This window comes from Tachypleus tridentatus, chromosome 6 (genome assembly GCF_004210375.1).
Source record: "Tachypleus tridentatus isolate NWPU-2018 chromosome 6, ASM421037v1, whole genome shotgun sequence".
NCBI lineage: Eukaryota > Metazoa > Arthropoda > Merostomata > Xiphosura > Limulidae > Tachypleus > Tachypleus tridentatus.
In genome coordinates this window covers 59,046,269-59,072,036 of record NC_134830.1, presented here as the reverse complement: position 1 = coordinate 59,072,036, position 25,768 = coordinate 59,046,269, and the positions used below count along the sequence as shown (strand labels likewise).

At 32.4% G+C, this 25,768-nt stretch overlaps 1 pseudogene across 1 annotated transcript in view; it reads left to right on the top strand.

Annotated features, from left to right (window-relative positions):
* Positions 1-14,716, top strand: part of LOC143252619 (ecdysone receptor-like) — a 144,861-nt pseudogene extending 130,145 nt beyond the window's left edge. Inside the window, exons 4-8 of the transcript XR_013029077.1 lie at positions 1,362-1,502; positions 5,004-5,237; positions 6,212-6,367; positions 9,943-10,165; positions 13,082-14,716. The product of XR_013029077.1 is annotated as an ecdysone receptor-like (transcript). The remainder of the gene's footprint in view (positions 1-1,361; positions 1,503-5,003; positions 5,238-6,211; positions 6,368-9,942; positions 10,166-13,081) is intronic.
* The last annotated feature ends 11,052 nt before the right edge of the window (positions 14,717-25,768 follow it).

The following is a 25,768-nucleotide window of genomic DNA, read 5'->3' as shown; positions in this document are numbered from 1 at the left end:
TATTAAACACAATAGAAGATTCACAATATATTAAACAATAATAGAAGAGATCCTGACCAGGACTTTATAAGTAAAGAACTTCATCTCCAAACACAAACAACAAGAAATGTAAAAAGCAATTATTAAAATCACAAAATAATGACAACAATAAAAACATCATGAGAAAAGTGTCAGAGGAAAGAAACCTGTTTGTAACATTCTTCACAATAACGACATTAGACACTTCTTAAAGAAGTAGTGTTAAGTCACAAATAGAAGAATGAGTACCATATTGTACACCTTGTAAGATGTACCCTAATTTTGGAAACACAATTCCAAGAAAAAAATATTTTGACTTGGCAACCAACACCTTGAATTTTTTTTGACCTACTGAGTAATTACAGTAAAATACATTATATTCTTCAGTATATCTACAAGATTAGTTAAATTGAATGTTTTATGCTATTGAAAATACTGGTAAGTAATGAGATTACCATCTTTATGAGAGGCTGTTTTGAGTAGATCCTAAGCTAACCTATTGCCTTAACCCATCATTTGTGTTGTGGAAGATGCATGGGAATTTTTCAAGGTATTTTTAAAGAGAAAAGTGCATCTTACAAGGCGTAAAATACGGTACTTGCTGTAATATAGTTCAACAAACCAAATATCTCATGTATCAGTGATACAAGTTTCTAACATAACACCTCTTTTGTTTGTCTAACTTTTCAAGTTTTAGAGATTTTTGTCTTGACAAATAATAAGACTACACATTACATGACTAACTATTTAATGTTTGTTTTACTCAACATATCAACTGTCCACATGTAACTATTAGGGTAACCTTGCATTGGTATCTTAATCTAAAAATCATTTGTTTAATGTTTATTATAATATTTTTTAGACAAGTGGGCTAGTGTTTAAGGCAAATAGGATTATATCAAACCAAATAGTAGAAAGGAAAATATGTAAACAATAAACGAAATCATAAATAAAAATTACATAGAAATTGCTATTTCACAATGTTTGTAATCATTATTGCTAACCTGTGATGGTTTTCTTGGATTATTGTTTTAGTCAAATAATGTAAGCAAGAAGCAGTTCATTAATATATCTATTAATGTTTAAGATAATCTCACTTTGGTTCTGATATGTTTTCCTCTGAGTGAGACGTTCTTGTGTGCCTAGCAGTCAGGAAGTTTTGGGATAAACATAATAATACAAAACAATAAAATTATACTAAACAGTGACATCATCAGTTTATGCCTATTGGTGAAACTTACTACACACAGGTATTTTATCAAGAAGCTATGTAAATTTACAACTGGGTACATTACATTATTATCCTGATACTAGAGTACCAATTAACTCTATACATATTACAGGATTCTTCAGAAGAAGTATCAACAAGAATGCTGTTTATCAGTGTAAATATGGAAATAATTGCGAGATTGACATGTACATGAGAAGGAAGTGTCAGGAGTGCCGAATGAAGAAATGTCTCAATGTTGGAATGAGGCCAGAATGTAAGTTATTGTGTAAGTATGATGAAGGATAGATTTAGTCCTAGAAAGTTCACTTTAACACATACACACATGCAAAAGAAGAGATAGAAAGGGACAAGAAACGTAATTCTAAGTTGAAATGAAGGCAGAAGAAAAACATGAAACAAAATATCTGAAACAAGTTGTAATGTTGGAAATTTGGAACATATGTGGGAAATTATCAAATTTATAAAATACAAACAAGGTTAACAAATGGCATGTTCTTATTTATAAAATACAAACAAGGTTAACAAATGGCATGTTCTTATTTATAAAATACAAAGAATAACAAATGGCATGTTCTTATTTATAAAATACAAACAAGGTTAACAAATGGCATGTTCTTATTTATAAAATACAAAGATTAACAAATGGCATGTTCTTATGAAAGGTGTAAATTTTAGCAAATTTAGTAGACACTAGGTGATATAATTATTCAAAGCACAAAGCAGACACAAGATTGTCAGGACGTGAAATAGGAAGACAGTTTCAAATTCTGACCCCTCCACATTGCACTCACTAGATTGCCCAAAGGGTACACTGAAGTTTGGAAGATATGTAAAGAATGATATTGGGAATATTTATAGCATAGGTTGACATAAGATAAAATCTGGAAGCATAGCATAGGTCAAACTAACAGTGGTCCCCTGGGAAGTAGCATGGGGGGGATCAGATCTAAATGACAACCACCCTTTGATACTCACCAGGCCCACTGAGTTACATATCAAGTTTAGTTGAGATTGATAAAAAATGTAGACATACAGATTAGGCTTCTTGTATAGATTCAAACTTTAAATTAAATACATCATTAGATATGTCCTTGTTTAAAGTTATGTATGGCATGTGTGCAAGAAATAACTTATATGAAAATGCTGTCTCCATTTTGTATAACTTTGAGTTTATATAAAGAATTATAGATATTAAGTGTTAATGGAATTAATCATATTAAAAAGTCTCGGGTCTTAAACATGGTGTTTGGAAAGTCACTGTGCACTTGTATATTTATTAACAGACAAAACTGCACAGTGACTTTCCAAACACCCTGTATAATTCAAGACATCTCACTGATGAATGGATGTTGCTAAAACACTACTCACCTTTGTTGGCTTTTTCATGAAACTAATTTGTTTTGAGAATTTTTAATTGTGAAGTGTTATACATTACTTCAGAGTCAGCTTCATTCAGAATCATTGTAGAGGTAGAATATTCTTTCAACATATTCCTAACCTTGATATAATTCTTATAAGTGCTACTCCTTAATAATGTAGAAGCATTGAGATTGTAAAATACACTTGTTTATTTACTTTTATTTCTTATGGAAATTGCTTTATCTTTTTAAGGGCTTTCATCATTTCCATAGTTGAAGTTTTTTTGTTTTGTGGAACAATTCATAAAGTTTCCTTTACTTGTCACTTTAAGCCGTACTGTTATGAAGTGGATGTTGGGGTCAGTGCAATGGAATGTCTGATGTTTATATATTAAATTATTTTATTTATTTCAGAATTAAATTACTGTGGTGGTAGAGACTGAATCAGAAGTAATTAAATTGCTGTGGTGGTAGAGACCGAATCAGAAGTAATTAAATTACTGTGGTGGTAGAGACCGAATCAGAAGTAATTGCTTAATTTTATTCTTACAAATCTATTTCCTTTTCTGGTAATTTTTATGCATATTTTCCATTACTCTGTACGTATAACATCAGCTGTTGTTAGATGTTAATTACATTCTTAATAATTGAAAATGTGGTTACATGTTATAGTTGGTAATGTTTTAAAGTAGAAGTTTGACTGTCTAACAATGGGTGTGAGCATGTCATGTAATTGCAAATAATGTTCTCATCCAAAACATACTTTATGTGTTTATATTGTTTAGTTGATTGATTATGTCTCCTGCTGTAGAGGGAATTGACTTTTTCAATACCGTTTTGGAAATGCATAACCCTTACTTTATTGTGAGATTTTATCATTCACTGACTTTTTGTTTCAGTAATCACTTCAATTTTCATTAAGCTTTCCACCTATTGTGTGATGGTATTTCCTACTGGTTAGGGGTGAGTATTTTTGTTAGAAATTAGATTCAAACAACTGATCATTGGGAAATTGTAGCGATCAGTGTCTTCAATACACGACTATTAAGAATTATTAGCCATGTCTGTTGAGCAACTGCAGTGATAATCAGAAACCTAGTAAAACTTCACAAATTTTGTTTAAAGTTGACTGTTCAACTTATTTTGATTTTCGTTGGCAGAATTGTTGAATAGCTAGCAATATCAGCAATGTTATGTAAGTGAAGTTTTTATGGTTTAACCACTGAACAGTGTATTCATGTATGAAGAATCAAACGTGATTGAAGTTTTGATGTAGTGTCTTTGAATGTGACTACTTTAGTAGTGGTTCTGATATGATGTGTGCATGTGGAAGTATTTCTTTGAATGGATGTGTACAAGTTTTATCAGTTACTTCTGGGAATGATCTTATTGCTTGATGATCTATTGAAATGAAGTTGGACTCAATTTTATGATCTTTTATGATGCAACCTGCCCCTGCATATGTATACAAAATAATACCCGGTGTCAAAGAGTCAAGATGACTTGAACAAGAATCCATACTATTTATGAATTGGTCAGGAACAAGTCTTAATATAAATTCTAGACATCATGTAAGTCAGCACTTTAACTCATCATATCCAATTAGAGAGCTTCAAATTGCACTGACTACAGCAGGATCTTCCATAAGGTCTTATTGTAATTCATTAGACATATACTTCACAGATGTGAATATATCATAATACGAGGGTGGTTCCCAGACTCATTACAAAATGTTTCATTTTAACAAGTTTGGATTAATTTGTTTGGATTGCTTTGAACTTGAAGATACTCACATTTCATGGGTTATAGCTAGTGATACATTGCCAGTAAAACTGTTTAACTGTGTTTGGTGAATAATTGGACCCATAACTGATATTATAATTTCATCTGTGTTATTCAGTTGTTTGAGGAATAATTGTAGCTATAAAATCATATCCCTTAATTGTTTTGAGCAGTTTATGTGTAAGTCTCTATAAGAGGAGTTTAACAGCATTGTATTCAATATCTGTATATATAACATGTTAAAATAGTTCCAAAATAGACCCAATTAAAATAATTATTAAACATCCCTGTAATTATTGTTTTGTGTATGGATGTGATAATCACTAAAATAAAAGCTGTATGTAAAGAAGGAATTTACAGTATGAAATGTTTAAAACTTTCAGAAGAAAAGCATTGGAAATCAAAATATGAGGGAGAGGGTACACCTTATCCCCATATAAAATTCCAAATAGTTAACAGTTGTTTTAGCTTAAAAACATGTTGTCTATCATATGCAAAAATATATAAAACATTTATTTAATGCCGTTTGAAGAGTATGAAAATGTAGTGAGTTGTGATTATTTATTATGGTGCATTAAAATATACTAATGTGTTTGTGAATTATTGGTTAAAAGGTGTAGTTCCAGAGTACCAGTGTGCCATAAAGAGGGAATCTAAAAAAAGGTTGCAGAGAAAAAGACAAACCGAATAGCACGACAAAGGAAGGAGGTTGCTTTGTCAAGGAGGAGAAAATTGAAAATTTAGGTGTAAAGCCTTTAGATTCCTCCCAAGAAGAGGTTATTAACAAACTAGTCATATTCCAAGAAGAATTTGAATCTCCATCAGAAGATGATTTAAAAAAGATTTCTGTAAGTATTATGTTAAAAAATGTAATGCACTTTCATAAAATCTGGGTGTAATCTTTAAGCATAGACTTCTAAGCTTGCTCTTAGTTACTTACATTAATTATGAAATAGTTGTCTTTCTAGTTATATATAGTTTGTCCATGCATGAAAAAAATCATAAAAGAATTACATTATGTAACACAAATTTTGTTCCTGGATAGTCTGTGTTATTTCTTAATTGTTTGTGTTGTAAAAGTACAGAAAATGGCCATTATTCCCTTCAAACTTTGCTTTTGTGACCTGGATAATGAAATTTAGAAATTAACTTATTTTCTATGTAAAAACGGGCAAATTTGCATATTTTCATTTACATAAGGTCTGAATAAAACAACATATGAATCAAGATTTACATGTATTTATACTAAAGTTATACAAATGTGAACAAAAATGTTTAGAAGTGAGTAGCTTCTTGAGATTTGCGACTTTAATGTAAATCACTTTCACATATCAGCCCCCAAATATAGTCTCCCATCATGTTTTTTGTTATATGCTCCCAAGTTTGAAAAGAAAAATAGGTCTGTTCCATTTACTTTTGGCATAAGCAATTGGGAAATAACTTTCTACCCAGGAACAAGAAAAAGTAAAAATTATGCTACATAGTGTTATCTTTGAATAGATACATCATGGTGGATTGTTATGCAGGTATTGTAAAAACATTTTAATATGTGAATAGAAATACTCACTTGGGTTAGTTTTATCTTAACATAGTGGTTTTAGTTACAATTGTGTCTTCTAAAGGTGTAAACCTTGTTGTAAGGCATTAGTGTTTGTTTCTTTAAAATCCAGTAGATTCTTGGATACAATATTTATTTGATCAGTCATTCATGATGACTTCCAAAAGTAATTACCAGACACACATCACATTCTTCGTGTTATTGTTTACTACAATCGAGGTAACTCACACGAGTTTGATCATATTATATTACTTTTCACTACAGACCTTTCCAACTGGTGACAGTGAAGAAGACAGTTTTCGGCGATTTCAGCATATTACAGAAATCACCATTCTCACTGTGCAGCTGATTGTAGAATTTTCTAAACGTGTTGTTGGCTTCAACACCTTGCTGCAAGAAGATCAAATCACACTCTTGAAGGTAGATGGATAGAAACAATTTTTCTGATTTCTGGTAGATTTAAATTTTATAATTAAAAATTTGTTGTGGTTTAACCCTTTTCTTGATTTCAAATTGAACAAATAGAATATGTTACTTGTTCTGTTTATTACAAAATTTTACTCTGTCTTAATTTTTAAAATGAAAAACAATTATTAAAAATACAATTCATACAATGCCACATTTTCTTTTTTGAATGAAAATTATTTCATTAATTGTTACAGTAATTATTTCCAAATATGGCCAGTGGATATCACTGTTTGTGGTTGTATTAAAATGATGGAGATATTGATTAACTTTGACCTTCTAGAATATTGTAAGGAAGTCTCTGAAAAAAAGTAAAACAATGTCAAATGACCCAGCAAATCTACTTTGCTGAACAGATGAGTTTAATAAATTTAAACAGCAAAATTTGTAACATGTTTAGTCATTTCTTAATTGGTTTGTACAAATAGAAAATGGCAAAATGTGTGGACTTTTGATCATAAGCCCCGGTAGGTTTAACAGCTACATTGTTTACATTTTTTCTTTGATTGCATATGGGACAGTTAGGGTAGAAATATGATCATGTTTCATTAGACAAATTGCAAGACAGAATACACAAGAGGACTGGAACTTCCACCCAGTGTTATATTGGGTTTATGAACTTAAGTGCTTGTCCTTCCATATATTACCTAATTCAATTACTCAACATTTGGGTGGTTGTTGTTCAGAGTGACATTATACATTGGAGTATTTGTGTTCTGCCCACTGTGAATATTAAAACCCAGTGTATAGAATCATTAGCTTTCTGACTTACTGCTGAACCACCAGGGGGCCTCAACAAGTATCTAACCAATCTACCAATCACAAGAGATCCCACTTGAAGGTATGTAGCTTACTAATGTAGTATCCAAGTACATGTATTGGCTGTGTATAACCCTTTGATAATTCAAATACTTTTATTTTGATCTCATGTTTTTTGTTTTTTCTTGAGATTGCAATATAATTGTGTGTACTCGGACATCTCTGTGTCAACTTCGTAATCCTGCTTTTAGAGTTTGTTGCCATACATTCATATACCTGTGTTGCCACTTGGTCTGATGCTGGATAACTTGTTGAATAAGTCGCAGTCAGATGTCCTGATTGTTAGTCATGTAAGAAGACTGAAGAGTTGTAAACATTAGTTTTCTCTAATTAATGGAATATGTCATAAAAATTGCATTACACAGCATTTTGGGAAGCCCTAATAGAGTTTAAACTTGAATATAGTTCCAAGCAAAATAGTTTATAAAAGAGATTGGCTGATGTTCATACACAGATTGTTTCATATTCCTGTCCTGTTTAATATTCAAATGATCTTTGAAATACTTAAAAGCTGACACAAAGCAAATAGCATTAGTCTGCAGTAGATGAGGTATCCCTGCCATTGTGCATTTGTTTTCAATTATGTCATAAAAATATGGTTTTTGTTTTAGGGTGATTTTTCTTTTGGGTGAACTTATTTGCATCCTTCAAATGAATGAATTTTCATGGCATGAATGTTAGCAGGCTGGGCTTCTGGGAGTACACGTTTTTGTTCAGAGACAAAAATAATTTTTGTAGTTATAACTTGACATATTTGGAAAATTACAGAAAAGAAAAACAAATCGTGCATATGTTGGTAGATGGTTGCCAATAGGGGAAAAGTATTAACTTGTACATTATTTAAAAGTATGCTCTATGGATGACTCATTTGTGCTAGTTTTTATTAAAAAGAGAATAATGCATGTATGTTTTTAACTGGCACATGCCTTATTAGAACTTTGCCTAGGTACAAGCTAAAATGTACATACTGTAATAAATTTATGCTGGCATTTTCTTGTCTTGGAGTTGGTATGCTGCAGACAATGCAAGTGTTATTGCCTGTTATGTGTATAATAATGGATTCTACATAAAACTTGTTAACTTTAATTATGAGTAGTTTATCTGTCATTGCATCTGTGATGCCTGATGTTAAAGTTTAATCCCATAACATACTGTTGTGGCACCATTTTTGAACAATATCTGTGTAGTTCAGTTTGTATAGGTTGTCTTTTAATGTGTAATTGTGACATAAACATGAATGATTATTCACTTTAAAACTAAACTGAAACAAAGCAATATATTTCTGAAAGTAATCATACTTTCCCACTTGACACTTACAAATGCTTGCATTTTATGTTCGACAATTTGGTAATTATTAATGCAAAGTGAATGACATGAAGTGATTTATTAAACAACCTATACATGTCATAAAATTACTTATTAATTTTCTTTTAACTAAAACTAAATAAAACAAAGTAGCCAACTGTTAGGTTTTGAATCAATATATGAAACAGTATCACTGTGAGCTTCATTGAAAACAGAACAAAAAAGTCAAGTCAATGAAATGCAAAGCAAAATTTTAATCTGCTATATACTGAACTCGTTTCTCTATCTCTGATGCACACATCACAAATGTTTTTAGAACTAAAAATTAGTGGTGACCCATGTCTTTTTTTTCCACTCTGGCCATGCCCTATTTCAGAGCTTGGTTTGGTTTTTGAATTTCCTGCAAAGCTACACGAGAACTATCTGGGCTAGCCGTCCCTAATTTAGCCGTGTAAGACAAGAGGGAAGGCAGCGAGTCATCACCACCCATTGCAAATTGTTGGGCTGCTCTTTTTCCAATAAATAGTTGGATTGACTGTCACATTATAACACCCCACAGCTAAAATGGCGAACATGTTTGGTGTGATGGGGATTCGAACCCACGACTCTCAGATTATGAGTCGAGTGTTTTAACCACCTGGAAATGCTGGGCCTTCAGAGCGTGTATTTTACTGTGGCCATAATTAACTTTCTGGCTTTTCAGTTTTACATTTTTTTTGTTTTATTTTTGATGAGTTTGAATTAGAATGAAGTTATAAACAAATGTTGTGATACTAAGTGGGTTTTTGATTAATTAGGTGTAACAAATTAAATATGAGATGAATGAAATTTTTATGAAAAGTGTCTTTCACATTAAAATTGCTTTTACTGTAACACATAACATCGTCACCTAAACTCACAAACATTTATGGGATCATGAGAAGTCTATGTAATAAATGCCTGTATTTTTTATACTTCTTCCTTTTTTTATATGGTACATATTATTATCTACCGTTAATAATTCTTGCTTATAGCTTCTGGTTGTTTATCGTAATAGTTAACCCTAATGTTTTCACCAGTATAATCACAGAAAATTTACAGTGAGTTTAGCTGTATGAAGAAATTAAATCATTTGAACATATGACTTTGATTACCCTCTCATGCAATGAGTATGGAAAAACATCATAATATTTCCATCAGTTTTATTCAATTTATGAATGAGAGAAAAATAAAATAATGCTTTGATTCAATGTAAATACTTGATTTTTTATATTAGAAATTGTTTAGGAGCTACCAAAAAAAAGTAATTTTTTTGTATTAATCTATACAAACTGTGAAAGCTCTTGATTTAAACAAATATAAAATTATGTGTAATCTGAGCTTGAGTTAAAGTAAATTAGTTTGGATTCATATTATGGACTGTTTAGGCCTGTTCCAGTGAAGTAATGATGCTCAGAACAGCTAGAAAATATGACAGCCAAACAGATTCTATTGTCTTTGCCAACAACCAACCCTACACTAGAGAAAATTATCGCAGTGCCAGTGTTGGAGATTCTGCTGATGCCCTATTTAATTTCTGTCGTCATATGTGTATGATGAAGGTTGATAATGCAGAGTATGCTTTACTTACTGCTATCGTCATCTTCTCAGGTAATTGATCAAATTAGTCAAATGTATTGTTTGCTAACAAACTGTATCAACAGAACTGAAAAAAGTACCATTCTTGAGAAGGTAATTTTCATGTTAGTTAAAAAAAAAGTTAAATTATGAGAAATATTTTAATTTTACTCTACATTTTGTTTTAAAATTCAAAGGTTTGTGTGTGACAAAATATAAAAATAAAAAGATTAACTCATTTGAGTGGATAGTCAAGATGAGATATGGAATATACAAGTATTTTGATACCACTATGGTATTATCTAGTATGAGGATTTCCAGCAGAGTAAATGGAAAAAGTATACCAAACCACTGAATATAACATTATTGACTTGTACTACAGTGGTGGATATACCATCTTCCAGATTAGGCCTATTTGCACAAGTTGTACTCTTGGTAATGGAATCAAAAGGCATACATTAAAACAGATATAAGAAAGTGTGTATAAAACTACATTCCTCACCCATAGCCCCTGGGAAAGTAACCACCCCTGTTATATATTTACTTATGTACCCACATATAAACAGAGAATTCTAAAGTCTTACACCAGATCTTTTGATTTTATAGTGTTTTGTTTAGCTACATTATTTGTGCTAGAGGATAACAGGAATAGAAATCAAATGAATGGTAGTATTAGTATCAAATTGGTTTTAAGACTTAAAAAATTGTAAATATTTTGTTAATATGAAATGTATGATATCACTTGGAATATTTAAGTCCTAACTAATCACTCATAATTGAAAATTAAAATATACAAGGTGCGATAAAAAAAGTTCTAAGGCTTCACTTTTATCCCGAAGAATAATGTACATACATCAGTATTATATGTTATCTCCTTCAAAGTAATCTCCCCTAGCTGATACACACTTGTTCCAATGTTCCTACCATTTTTGGAAGCAATGCTGGAAGTCTTCAACTGTTATGCAACTAAGTTCTGCTTTCACATTATTATAGATGGTTGGAGTGTCATCAAATCTCTTTTCTTCAACTTAATTTTGATCTTTGGGAACAGAAAAAAATCACACGGGGCAAGATCGAGAAAAAACAGAGGGTGTGGTATCACAGGAATGTTTTTTTATGCCCAAAATTCTTGAACAGACACAGCAGTGTCTGAAGGCAAGTTGTCATGGTGAAGAAACCAGTAATTATTCTCCCATAACTCATGGCAACTTATTCTAACTTTCTCCCTCAAGCAAATTAAGACCTCTTTTATAAAAGGCCTGGTTAACTGTGTTTTACCTTAGCAACCATTTCATCAGTGGACAGTGTCAACGATTGCCCAGAACGTGGGTCATCTACGACCAATTCCCGGCCATCTTGGAAGCGTTTTATCCACTAATAAACAACAGCCTTATTTAATCAGTCACCACTAAAGGCAGTTTTTAACATTTCAAGGATTTCCGTTCGTCCTTTGCTGTTTTTTACACAAAACTTGATGCAAACACGTTGCTCTTCTTTTCTGTCCATTTTTATTATGACGGGAAAGGGATACGTCTGTCTTTGAACATGTTTTTCACAACATGGGTATAAGGTGCGGAGAAATGGCTTGTTCCTGAGGTAGATCACTATTTGTATTTTGTACACACCACAGTGAAGCTCACTTCCTCTGTAATGACAGATGTAACAAAAGTCTCAGAACGTTTTGATTAGACCTCGTATATACAAGCTGATTGCCCATTATATGATGGGAAGTGGTCAATTTTTCTTCTGAAATTACATGTAAATAAGTGTTTTATGTAATAATAAATGTGTGGAGAAAGTCTGTTCTGTTTTTAGTATTTTACAAACACAACATATATATATATATATGTATACCTGTATCTTCTTTAATTATTGCTTGATCAGCATTTTGACTTTTGTATATCCTTAAGTTATGCCCAGATTTTCTTCTTGATTAATCCTTATAGACTGAAACATGCAAAACAACTGATTCTCAAAGACATGTTCCTACTTGGTCAACTGTCTTACTCTGCAAACTGTTAATTGTGGTGGTGAAAGCAGTGAATTTGATTATGAATTTTAGAGTACTCTTTGGACTGTCCTGTTTTTGGCTTTGTTAGCCTACTGAGCTGAACAAAGATCACTTTAGTTTGGGCATTTTAAAGTAGAAATCTGTTGTGGTTAAAATATGGGTTAGCATAGAGTTGAAATCAAGGGCTCAGATTGCACAAAATTTAGTGATGTTTGTATACCAGCAACACAAAGCATGGGGTCCTCGTATACATGATAAAATTTTATCACAATCTTTACCAAGCTACCCTTAAGTCTAATTATATACCCCAAATAGTGTATATATGGCACAGTATATAGATAGAGGAATTTTGAAAAGACAAACTTGCTTGTTGCAGCCGAAGTGCCATCTTATTTTGAACATACTGCATGTTGCTTGATGCTGCAACAACTGAGGTGGCAGTGTGACAGACAACATTTTGACTTTATATAGTAGATTTGATCTTTTGTTTAATATTGTTATAATTATTAGAACAGCATGATAAAGAGACAGTCATCTCTGTAGTTATACATTCATTTGACTGCTAGTGTGGTGTCAGATTGTATTGTCTCAGATCATGTATTTCTCCCTTACTTTCTCTGTAGATAATGTTAAGATTTCTGTAGTAAATACTCTTTTCTTAAAAAGAGCATTAAGTTATTTTTTTGGTTGAATAGTTTAGGAAGAGTATCCTATTGCATTGAGTATGAAATGGATGATGACTGCCTATTAGAGAAACACTTGTAGGAATATATTTGTGGCTATAGTACCTTATTATGTATCTTTAATACAGGTGGTCACTAATATACGCCTAATGGGCAGTTGTCACCTATTTTACAGTTCATTCAGTAATAAGTTGTTTGGTTAACTTATAAGACACTTCATTAACTTGTTGAAATTTCTTTCCATGCTTATGTTAGAGAGACCAAGTCTTGTAGAACCACAAAAAGTTGAGAAGATTCAAGAATTTTATTTGGATACACTACAGGCTTACGTCGAAAATCATCGACCCCCAGGAAAAAATTGTTTTGCCAAACTGTTGGCAGTATTGACTGAACTCAGAACTCTGGGAAACATGAACTCTGAAATGTGTTTCTCACTTAAGGTTCAAAACAAAAAACTTCCACCATTTCTGGCTGAGATATGGGATGTTTTGGAGTGACTAAAAGTCATATTTTATAAAAACATTTTTAGTTTTGATTAGTGTTTTTGGTTTTTGAAGACAGAATTTATTGGATATAAATTTAAATGGTCAATGATCGTTAGTATTGAAATATTAACAAATGATGAATTATTATTATTTTTAGAGGAAATGTTAGTCACTCTTCAAGAGCTTTGCTGTGTTGAGTAATAAATTTCAGACTAATACATTTTCTAAATCATTAGTCATCTGTTAGTATAGATCTGATCTTGTTAGTTTTGGCTCATTGTTCAGTTTTTCTCTGGACTCTTTGAGGAGCCACTGAATTTTGTGTTTTGAAACTGACACGTTGAGTATTTTTCTCGTTAAATTGCGAATGCTCGTAAGTAACATAAAAATTTTTTTTTTTAATTCATTGAAAAGATATGACTAATGAGGAACAACAAAACTACTTGTTGGTTCTCTACTCGGTGTAAGCAGTTTTCACCAAGGTTTTATATTTTGGTGTATTTATGTAAGGAAAAACAATATTAGAAGAAAAAATATATTTTGAAAACGAGAAAAGACAAAAGTGAAAGACACTTTTCATTCCATCCACAGGCCTTGAATGATTAATGTCTAGTTTTTAAGATAAATGTACCTAAAAGGTTGTGATTTAATTAAACTGTTTATTATAAACTCTGGAATGTAATGAAAACGCACAAGAGGTTTGAGCAGATATATTGTGTTTTACAAAGTAATGGTATGTAATATTAATTTAGAAGACATACAAGGCATATTCATCCAGCTTGAAGCCAGTTTGATACAGGTGAGTTTGTATAATATTTTGTGAAGGCTAGTACCTAAGTGTTTATGTATTTTATATTTCATATGGTGGTAAAACTTTATCCAAATGTAACTTTTATTTTGTTTTGCATATGATACACACATTGGAATCTGATCACTGGTGAAATGAAAGGTTAGGTGAAAGGACTCTTTAAACATGGCTGGATCATTGTTATGTATACATACATATTTAATAATACTTTTTAGTAGATAATGACACATACATATATATATGTATGTGTGACATTCAGCAATTTGTAGTGATGCTTGTATTGTTTGTTCTGTTTGTTTTCACAAACATGAATGTTTATGTGATCTCTAACCATGTGACAGACGAGTTACAGACTGATGATTCACCTCTGTTTGATGTCTCCTTAAGGAGTGGTAATTATACTGAAATGCTTTAGCCAGATCAAAAATAACAATTTTGCATTCTTGTTAATTTCATGTTGTTGTTTTCTGGGACTTTGCTTTATGTAAAAGTATGTGCAATTTCCAGTCAAGTTACTGTAGTCAGATATAGTCTGGTGTTTTTGATAATCTGTGATATAAAAATTTAAAGAATAAAATAAATACTAATTTTTATCATATATAAGGGTTTGTTGAAAGTTTATGTAGTTGCTTTTGGGTCAAATACTAAATTGTATTGATTTAAATGGAGTGAAGTCAGTGTTAATTGTTTTGACTCATGATGAATCCATTTATAGTTGTCTTTCAAAATTTGCTGTGCTTACTGGAGGGATTAATACGTTTTTATAATTAAATTAGAAAAAAAAAAACACCTTTACATAACTCCAAATAATTATAAGTAATCTTTTATTTTAACCATAGTTTTGTCTTTGCAGCTTTTCTGGGGGTAATAATACATAAAATAGTAATCAAATTCAATGGTGTTACTAAAGTTACAAAGTTAAAACAAGAGTAAGCACCATTTCATTTCTGGAATATCAGAATTTAGCGAGACTTTGACAGGGTAAGTTTTTTTTTTGTTTTCCTTTTCATACTTACTTTTTCCTTTTATATATGCTCTTTGTTTTTGATATTGCTCTGTGGCAAGTGTTGCATGACCAGTTATTCTTTAACTGTTTGAATCCACGTTTTCCAGCAGTATCGACTTGCCTATTGTAATTCCATGGCCAGGAAATGCACACTGCAGATGTGGGAAGTTACACAAGGTCACTTGTGGGTTTATACTCATGATAGAATTGTTTCATAAGTTTGCCTGTCCCACATTATACTTATAGCAAAAGGGAATAGCTGCCCATCTGTGCCATGCCTTGATTAAATCGTTGAGGTTTTCTTTTAAAAAATAGGGTTTTGTGATTACCCATTATGTGACCATCTTAGTTGTTGTCATTTCTCTAGACTCTTTACTGCATTTTTACTCTCCTTTTCTTCTAGTGGAGTTTGAGAGTCCTTATCTTTTTTTAATTTTATGCTGCTGGGATGGTGGTCTATGAAGGTATCTTCCTGAATGGGTTAATGAAATACAAAAAAAAATGTAGAAATGGTTATAAAACCCTCTGCTGAGAGTAGGACAGTAGTGTTGTGTTGGTGCAGATAACCAATGTCCTCCAATATTCCCATCCTCCCAAACATGCTTGCCTTTTTAGCCATGGGAATGTTATATAATGTAATGGTCAGTCATATTATTTGTTAGTACAAGAGTTGCTGCTGGTGGTTTGTGATGACTAGCTACTTTCAATCTAGTCTTTCACTGCTAAATTAGGGATAACTAGCACAGATAGTTCCAGTGTAGCTTTGTGCACAATTCAAAACAAACCAAACCTTTTTGCTAGCCCTCAATGTTTCTTATTCCAAGGACGTTAATGCACTTGGGGTGGTTTTGATAAACTTCGCTTTTGAGGAAAATGATTTACATTACATAGGCAACTGTTTGATACTGGCTGTTGTGTTCTGTGATTTGATCTGCTAGCTTATATTCACATGTGCCTCCTTCATGAGCCAGGAGATACAAGATTCCCTTTGGTCTCATTAACTCAAGGAGAATGTAGTATGATCCTTTTTTCTACTCCTACATGGCTGCCAGGATTTGGATTGTAGTTGACTTACAGATGGTATGATCATCATCCTACCTCCATCTGCATTGCCTTAGCCACTCTACATCTGGAGTTGCATCCTTTTCATTTTAACCACTTTTATAATTTTTGTAGGGCTTACCCTGGACCAAATTTTTCTGTAGCAAGGCTATTAGCCAAATGATTTTTTTGGTAGCCAATTTTAGCCAGTGTTTTAGCCAGATAGGTTTGATCCGTATCCAACCCTCCAGCCAGTCACATACGATAAGACAGTCAAAGAATAAATGACAACTAAGTTCTTATCATATATTTTATTTCAATGAATTTATCATTTATTAAATTTATTATAAAACAACAGTTTCACAGTTACAAAGTTCAATGTTTTTCACACAACAAATCATTACAATAATGACATGGGAAGACGAGTCACTAAATTAAAAGTAACTGTTATTACATGCTGCTAAACAGGGGCCTCTCTAGACTTGCAAACCAGGGAGAAGTTTTGCTCTAATTTTACAAAATTATGGAAAAGTTTACAGTCAATAGCATTCTTTTCTTCTATAATATAATCTGTATAAGATGACTTTTCCTTGAGCTTACGAAAGGTGAGGTTTGGTCTGTTTTGGGAGACCACTTCTCCCAAGTCTCTCTAGTGAGAGCCCTGCTTAATAAAATATATATCATCACTCAAACATCACCAAACTAAAGTTGACAAGTTTCAGTAACATTCATGCTGAAAATCTGAACACAAATTCATGAAAAAATGAAAAAATATGTACATGCCTTGAAGCATGTCATTTTGTTGTGCCTTACTACTCATTTACAGTTACAACTGGTGCCTTTGTTTCAATGATTACATTAGAATATGTCTGTTCTTTTTTGTACTCCAGATCTTAAAGGCACATTTAAAATCAAAATTTCCAGTGTTTGGACCATCTATTGACAGACACATGATATTTTCCAGGTTTCTAGTACTCCTTGAATTCCTCAGACACATTTTTATCAAATTCTGCTTACTAAAACCTCTCTCACAATCAGCTGTTGAAACTGGAGCTACCAGCAGTCTCTCTGCCAGTTCTGCACTTGCAGGAAAGGACTCTCTGTATTTTACTGTAGAAACTTTTAATGTCTGTTACAGACTTGCTTCCACTTTCAAAAGTAGATCTAGCAAATTTTGAAAATGATTTCAATTCTTGTTTTGTTCCCTCGTGGCCAAAGGTTGGCAAATAATCATTGATTATGTCAATGACTGCTGAAATGTCTGTGTCTTTGAGCAGTGGGTTGAAGAAATTTGTGAGGGAAATCAAAATAGCTGTATCATCATTATCTGAAAACCTGTCATTCAGACATATCATATTTTCTGTGAACTTATCACATATGTTTTCTGCCTCAGACCTTTAAACTGCACTGTCTCTTATGGTATGCTCACCAAACTGAAAAGTGTACAGTCCATCTGAATCTAACTGAGGCTCAGCTGGCACCTCATTCAGAAACGTTGACAGCATTTCACCAGATTTGTTTTGTTTCATTTCCTCCAGACACTCAATAGTTGAAGCAAGCATTGGGTGAACTTCAGAGAAATTAAGATTTTTCCTCTGAAATGTTTTTGACAAAATTGCTAATGGCTTCAAACAATCAGCCAAGTAATGTGACACATACAGAAATTTGAATGAAGTGATGGGTTTATACAAGCTAAGAGCTTTACCAGAGGTCTCTTCCACAAATACAGACACAAGGCTGGAGTAGTTGGAAAGCAGTGCATCTACTGTACCTTCAAAACTTAACCACCTTGTGTGAAAGATCTCTTGAAACCCCTTTTCTTCTGTATTAATAATGCTCTGCACTGCAGTCAAAGTTGCCATATTTTTTTGGTGAGTACTTAAAAAACGTAAAGATGGAATTCATAATATCCTGGTACTTGACAAGATATGGTATGCTGTCAGCTCCTGTGGCACAACTCAAAGCTAGTCTGTGTGCGATACAGTGTGTGGCTAGGACACCTGGTACAAATTGCTTTAGTCTAGTAACTACCCCAGACTTTGAGCCAACCATCACAGCAGCACCATCAGAGCTGACACTACATAAATTTTTCACTTCAATACCCTTCTCTGATAACATACTAATGACTTTTGTAAAAATGTTCTCAGCATTAGCTTTGTAAAGTTCACAGATTCCAAGGAAATAGGTCTGTGGTGTCACTGTACCGAACTGATCCATCTCTAGTACACGGATGTAGCTGACAAGGTTCTGCTTTACTGAAATGTCTGTACTTTCATCAATCATGATGCTGAATTTTCCATTTTTGGCTAGTTTGTTTTTTTAAATTTTCTCTCAACACTTCTGCCATACAATCTTTGAAGTCACTAATACTAGTGTTGTGTTCATAGGTAATATGTTGGTCTACTACCAGATCCTGGAGCTGTGTTGCACCCTGGAATTAAAACAAAAATAATAAATGCATAAATAAATAATTCGTGGGAGTAGTAACTCTAGAACATGAATACATAAATCAGTAACAAATTTAATCAAGAACAACAGAGAAATTCCACTTGTAAAACATTAGCTGATAATCCTTCAACAATTTAAGAACATAAAAACTGTATTATATACATAATAAATAATTTGTGAGATTAGTAATTGTGGAACATGAATACGTAAATCAGTAACTATAACAAATTTTTCATTAAGAACAACAAATAAAATCCACTTGTGACAAGAACAGAAAAACTGTATTGTATACATAATAACTTACCTGCATCTTACATAGTCTGTTTAGATCTGGAATTAGGGAACTTGGTAGGTCATGCTTTGCTGCAAAGTAAACATTGTGCATTGCAGCTATGATGGCAGTCTCACTTTTGTTTGTGGCTGAGACTGTGGCCTTCGTCATCGCTGTAGATAGCTTGGACGCCTCCATTGCATCTCTGTGGTCTGAAATAATTGATAAAAAAAATGAATACCTCATGCATCACAACATCTTTTTAATGTAATAACACTGCTAAAATATTAGGAAATAAATTGACATGGGCATATTTTTTTATTATATTTAATAATTTTATAAGTTTAACTATCTAAATAAGTCTCAACATTTACTCAGTCAATAAATACCTTTTGTTTTCTGATGCTTGGTTAGGTTGTCTTTTTTCATCACTGCACAACCAGTTGTGAAAGTGTTTGAGTTCTGTACTTTAATGCACAATGTGCAAAACATTTGCTTTGTAGAGGCTTCATATTTGAGCCAGTTAAATTCATTCAACCATTTTTCTTGGAATGATCGTGAACTGTCAGTTTCAGATTTGGATTTTTTTGATGGAGGCATTAGACAACTTTCACTGTCTAAGGGGCGTTTGGCCTGCGCGAAGAAGCCATTCTGAGATCTGATGAATTTGCTGCATATTGGCTCAACTTATAGAGAAATTTTCCACTAATTAACATTTAGTTTTTTACAAGTACGTGTTTATTATGGTACGAATCCAGTAACCACTTTTAATTAAACTTACCAGCCAAGCCATGCGCCATTAGATAATGTAATTACACGTGTGAGAGCCATCACAGTCTTCGTGGTCGTCCTTTTATTATAGCGCCGCTAATCAGCCACATATAAATGAGTTATTCGTGTCAAGCCGTTAGGTCGCTGTTGATTGAACAATTTTTCACACGTTTGTCAATCCTGACCATGACCTTGCATGAATGCAGACGGGTTATTGATTTTTATCTGCTTACCACATACTTGCATTAAAAAAACGTTGATGTAGTGAACCAGTCTAGCATTTTGTAAACAAACAGTGTTTCGCCGGTATATTCGCCAATTACAATTTTTCTTCGCCAAAAAACAAAAATAATAGCCATTGGCAAATATGGCGAGCGACAGCGTGAGCCCTGTTTTTGGGATTAAGTTTCATAAATGCTGCACTCTGTTTTTTCCCTATCCATTGTTTTGAGATGAACAAAGAGTATATTTGTTTCAAAAGTGGTGCAGTTCCCCACATCAGAATCTGTCTCATCTTAGGGAATGTCCTTTGGAACTTTTGAAGGATGATTCTTTCTTTCCCTTACACTGATCCCTCCACCTATTCGACATGGGATTCTGGCTATTTTTGTGAGAGGGGCTGATGTACCACATCAGAAGTTATAATTTTCCTACACTGAAAATGTATTTCAAATATGTACTCACATCATCATACACTTCTAATTCTTCCTCCACACTGAAAATTGGTGTTTCCATCTTCTGCCAAAACTAAAAATGATAGTATACTAGAATTGAATAGAGGGAGCCACATGAGAGATGTCACACTCTATTTAGTGGAGGGTGAATTGATGCATGATGACTTGCATTGAAGTGCATTGGAATCGTCCAATTCCAATGGAGGGGAGAAAAAATTTGTAGCATGCATAATTTTTTTTTTTTTGCATATAGAGGGAAGCACTGAATGAGAATAGTTATTTCTGTGGGAGGAGTTAAGTACCTATGGGAAATACATTTCCAGTGTAAGAAAATTATAACATTAAAAATTTAACACAGTCATATTTCAGAGCAAATGTTAAATGTAGTCAAAAAATTCTTTAACTAACCTGCTTTTTTATTTCATACTCTTGTTACAATTTGAAACTGATCTGGTAAAATCAACACTGGTTTAGAATGTGTAAAAAAATTAATTAGTGAAACTAAAATTATTTTATTTGTTTCAGACTTAAGGTAATCAGTTGAAATTGTTGTTTTAAATAATCTTGATATTACAAAGGTTTATAAACTAAAAGTAACTACAGTTGTAAAACAAAGAATTTAGACATTGATTAACTGAAACAAGCAATGTTTGAAGATACTGAAAACATGATTCAACTAGAAGCAAACGGGATAGAAATACTGATCAGTTAAAAAAATTGTATTTGAATTTCTCACTGGCACAAATGAGTAAGAACTGATAAATTGAAAGTAAACTACATATATCAGAATGAAACTGTTTAAAAGTACATAGTTATAGACCATTACATCAGGAAAGTAAAATACTGATGTCATGCTATAGGTTCAAAATGGCTCATTCGTATTTAATGACATCCTTATGACTGCTACTTTCTAGTTGAATAAACTCTCCAAATTATGTAATTGAAATCTGTTAGATTTTTCACCTGGCAGTCAGTATACTTGGTGCATAATTGATATATGTATATAAATATATGATAAATAATTAAAACTTATTGTTACTTTATTGAATTTGTACTTTTAACATGAGATTTGGTGCTAAAGTGGTTTTTATAGTGAATGTATATGAAACTGGTTTTAGTGAGACGATAGTTTTGTGGCTATATATTTATATATCTTTATGAGACTTGTAACTAAAAATGTTATATTGTGAATTTCACACCTGTAACTCAACCTCTTGCTAAGATATGACCACTGATTTTTGTAACACATTGGTATGTTTTGATATGTCTTTCTTGCAGCTTTGATAGAGTTAGTAAATTGAGCATAATGGTTACATACCTCAGATATACTGTGTAATACAAGCACTTATTAGTGTTGTGTGCATTTTGTTCATTGTTGCAAATGAAAGTTGAATAAATTGAGAAACTTACCATTCTGAAATATATTGTTTTGGTAATCATATTTTGCTAGTACAATGAATTATACATATAACACTATTTTAATGACAAAAACAAACTTATGGTGGCTCTTCATGGTTTACGACTTTATTGTCTTAAATTACATAAATTTTCAATGATTAAGAGTTTAAGTATCTACACAAAATTGTAGTGGCTTCATTAATAGAACGAATGTTTTACAGCATTACAATATTTGTAATGTGATATAAATTTCTTAATCTTTTTTTTACGTGGGGAATGAACGAAAGTTTATTTTGATAGGATACTTAAGAGTGATAATAACAACATACTTAAATGGTGGTAAGAACACAGAAGTGACCTTGAAACACGGTCCATATTCCTGACCACATATGCAAGTTATTCTAACAACTCTTAAATATTCTAGTGATTGTCATATGCAAAATTGTCTCACAATCAATTTAATTTTATCATGAAATATTTTGTCTAAATTGATATAAAAACATGGCACTAAGTGCCATGTAAATTCATTAACAGTAGAAATTAAAAATCCAAACTATTTTTGCAAGTATTGTATTTTGAATACCTATTATGTCTTACTGCACCACAAGTAATTTTTTTCTAATACTTTTAGAACATTACTCTCTTTAAAAAAAATTCAAAAATAAAGTTGTTTATTGTACATTGCAGAATTACTGTTAAAGGGTAATTAGAGATCCTCTCAAACATAATTTTGTAGTAAGTTCCAGTATAAGTGAGTTTGTCCAATGGGTATGGGATTTGTGTAGTTTTAAGTTAAAAATGTTATTTTTGTATTATAGTTATATAAACATACAAGAAGAAATATCTCCCCTTTTTGCCACTATTCTTTGAATAAGACAAAAAAAGTTATAAATCTGTAACATTTATGAAACAAGTGGAATATGTCTGTATATTGGTATTCTACATGTATGTTTCAGAGGGACACTTGGGTATACTCATTACTGTCCAGTAACTCATCATGTTTCCTCAGGTTACTAATAGTAAATTGATTCTATATATTTGTTCATACTAAGGTGAGGAAAAGTGGGTGTTCCAGTTCAAGGCAATTTCTTTTTATCTTTTACTATACTCGATAAATATATATTTTATTTATATTTTACTGAGACTGATTCCTTGACTATTTGTTCTTGTAACTAATAACTCAATATCTATTAAGAATGACACATATAATTTAACAGCACTCTTCTTTTAGCTACGTGTAAATACAAGAAAGTACATGTAACTTTGTTCTCCTGTTTTTATAAATACTTAACAACAGGAAGTTTCTTCTTCTCTGTTACACGTAGATATAGAATAATAACTTTCACTTGTTTTTAAAGCTATTGTATTTTATGCCTTGTAAAATACGTTGAAAAATCCCCATGCATCTTCCAAGACAAAGTGATGGGTTAAGGCAAAAGACTAGCTTTGGTTCAACACAAAGTGGCCTCTCACACAGATCGTAATCTCATTACTTACCAATTACAATTATTTTCAATAGTATAAAACATTCAACTTAACTAATATTGTTGATATACTGTGAAGAATATGATGTATTTTACTGTATTTACTCGGTTGAAAAAGAGTCAAGGTTACATCAAGGTGTTGGTTGCCGAGTCAAAATATTTTCTTAGAATTGACTTTCCAAAATTAGGGTACATCTTTCACAGTGTAGCATCTTACAAGGCTTAAACTACAGTTACATATATTTAATGGTAGTTTTGTTACTCCTATTGCTATGAAATATCAGAAAATCACTTTCAACTCTTGTTCTTGTAATTACTAATATACCAAACATAACCTTCTCTCTTATTCTAATACCTATTAAATATCAAACTGTAATTTTCTATACCTGTCTTTGTAGCTACTAGATAACATAAGGTATGGTGATTCAAGCGTATGCCTAGCTTACAGTACCTTTCAATCGCCGCAAAACAAGAAATTTGTGAATTTAATATGCAAAAGAACAGGATAGTGCTTTCTTGAGTGTGAAATGAAAAGGGCAGAGATGGTATGAAGTTGAATGGAAATGTTTTATTTAAAGGGTAAGTACAGTGCTGCTGATCATCTTTGGTGGCAAGACCTTGTATTGGAAGGTGAGAAAAACTAAAAGAGAATTAAATAAATTGTATTTCAAATTAGTGTAGATTAAAGTAAATATGAACCAGAGCAATGTTTGTATAAAATGTGTACAATGAGTTGATAGATATATGGCGACACAGGAACAGGACTTCATGTTGAATTTTAGCTCTCTTAAAAAATTAACTGAACTTCTCAACAATCACAGTGAGTCTGAGTCTAAAAGCACCAAAATTGCATGCAAATCACATTCTCTCTCTCTCTTTATCTGATCAATTAGTTAAAAAAGGGAACTTCAAAATACAGAAGTATTTCTACTTCACATGACAATCATAAAGTTAAGAAAAGTGCAATAAAACTATTCCATGGAACAGTAAATAGGTTTATTGAACAAGTCAAAATAGAAAAAGTAACATTTATATGCAAAAACGGCTCGTTTGGGTTGAGAAAATATTTTACATAGAAGAGCGAACAACGTTTCGACCTTCTTCGGTCATCGTCAGGTTCACAAAGAAAAACTAAACTAACGTGGCAGGGGTTCAGTTTAGAGAGAGAGAAATCAGAAGAGTTCTCTCTCCAACTGGGGTGTTCAGGAACTTTGTAGTTCCTCTTCGTCCCCTTTCGTGGATTGTTATTAAGATTAAGTGGTGGTTTTTTTTATTATTATTTTAATAAATTAATTATCGTTATTATTCTTGACTTTTTGGGTGGAGAATGTCTCTCTAAATGTTGTTTTGGAGGCAAAGGCAGCAGTGGAAAGAAAGGCCGGGACCTGTCCCGAAAGGAAAAAGTTGGGCAGATGTGAACATGAATGTAATTCATTCAAATCCAGATCAAATCAAACGGCCCGATTCAGGGTCTGGCAAAAAAGTTGCCTGGGCTGGGATCTAGAAATCCAATGCCTGAAGATTTTGATGTGGGGGGGGAAACGGGAATGCCCCGAGAAAACCCACTTTCACACGACAGGCGCCGAAAGTTTTGCCTGTCGTGTGCCCTGTACCTGAAAAAAAGGAATTCATGTTAATAACATGGATTTTATTTATTTAGATTCTTTGTTGAGTGGATTGTGATTCTTCAAATATGTTGTAAGGTGATATGTATTTTGTTGGTGCACTTGATAATTTGTGTGGTGATGCCGTTAGTTTGTTTCTATTTTCTGCTTTTAGATAATATTTGAGAGAAAGTTCTGTTATTCTATCTCTTATAGTTGGTAAATTACTAATTTGGTGTAGATAATTTGTTGGCGTAAATGATGGTAAACTGAATGCGGATTTTAATATTCTGTTTTGTTGCACTTGGATTTTTTGGAGTGTGTTGTTTGACATATTGTATGTTACTTGACATTAGTGGACGGATGTAAGCCTTGTATATTTGTATAATGGTGTTCGGTGCGCATTTCGATTGTTTACCAGTTATAGTCTTTAGATATGAAATCCTTTTTCTGATTGATGAGTGTATATTGTTTATGTGTTTTTTCCATGTTAGTTTTGTGTCGAAAATGACGCCAAGGAATGTGATGTTTTTGCTCATGTTAATGGTTGTGTTTCCAAGTGATAGTTTTATTTTTTCTAGATTTTTTCTTTGCTTCTTTAGTTTTCTATAGAAGGTGATTGCTTGTGTTTTTGTCGGATTTAACACGACCCTCCACTTGTTGCTCCATGTTGAGACGTTGTTTAGTGATTCTTGTACGCGAGACATGGCCATTACTGGGTTTCTGGAGGTGCTCCAGATTGCGATGTCGTCTGCGTATTGTGAATTGTGTGTGTATGTTAGATTTGGAAAAGGTATGTCACTGACGAAAATTATGTATAGAAGTGGAGAGAGGACTGATCCTTGGGGCACTCCTGCCGTTATATTAAATAATTTGGATATGGTTTTATTGACTTTTACTTGTGCTGTTCTATTAGTTAAGAAATTTGAAATCCATTTGACTATCGTGGGAT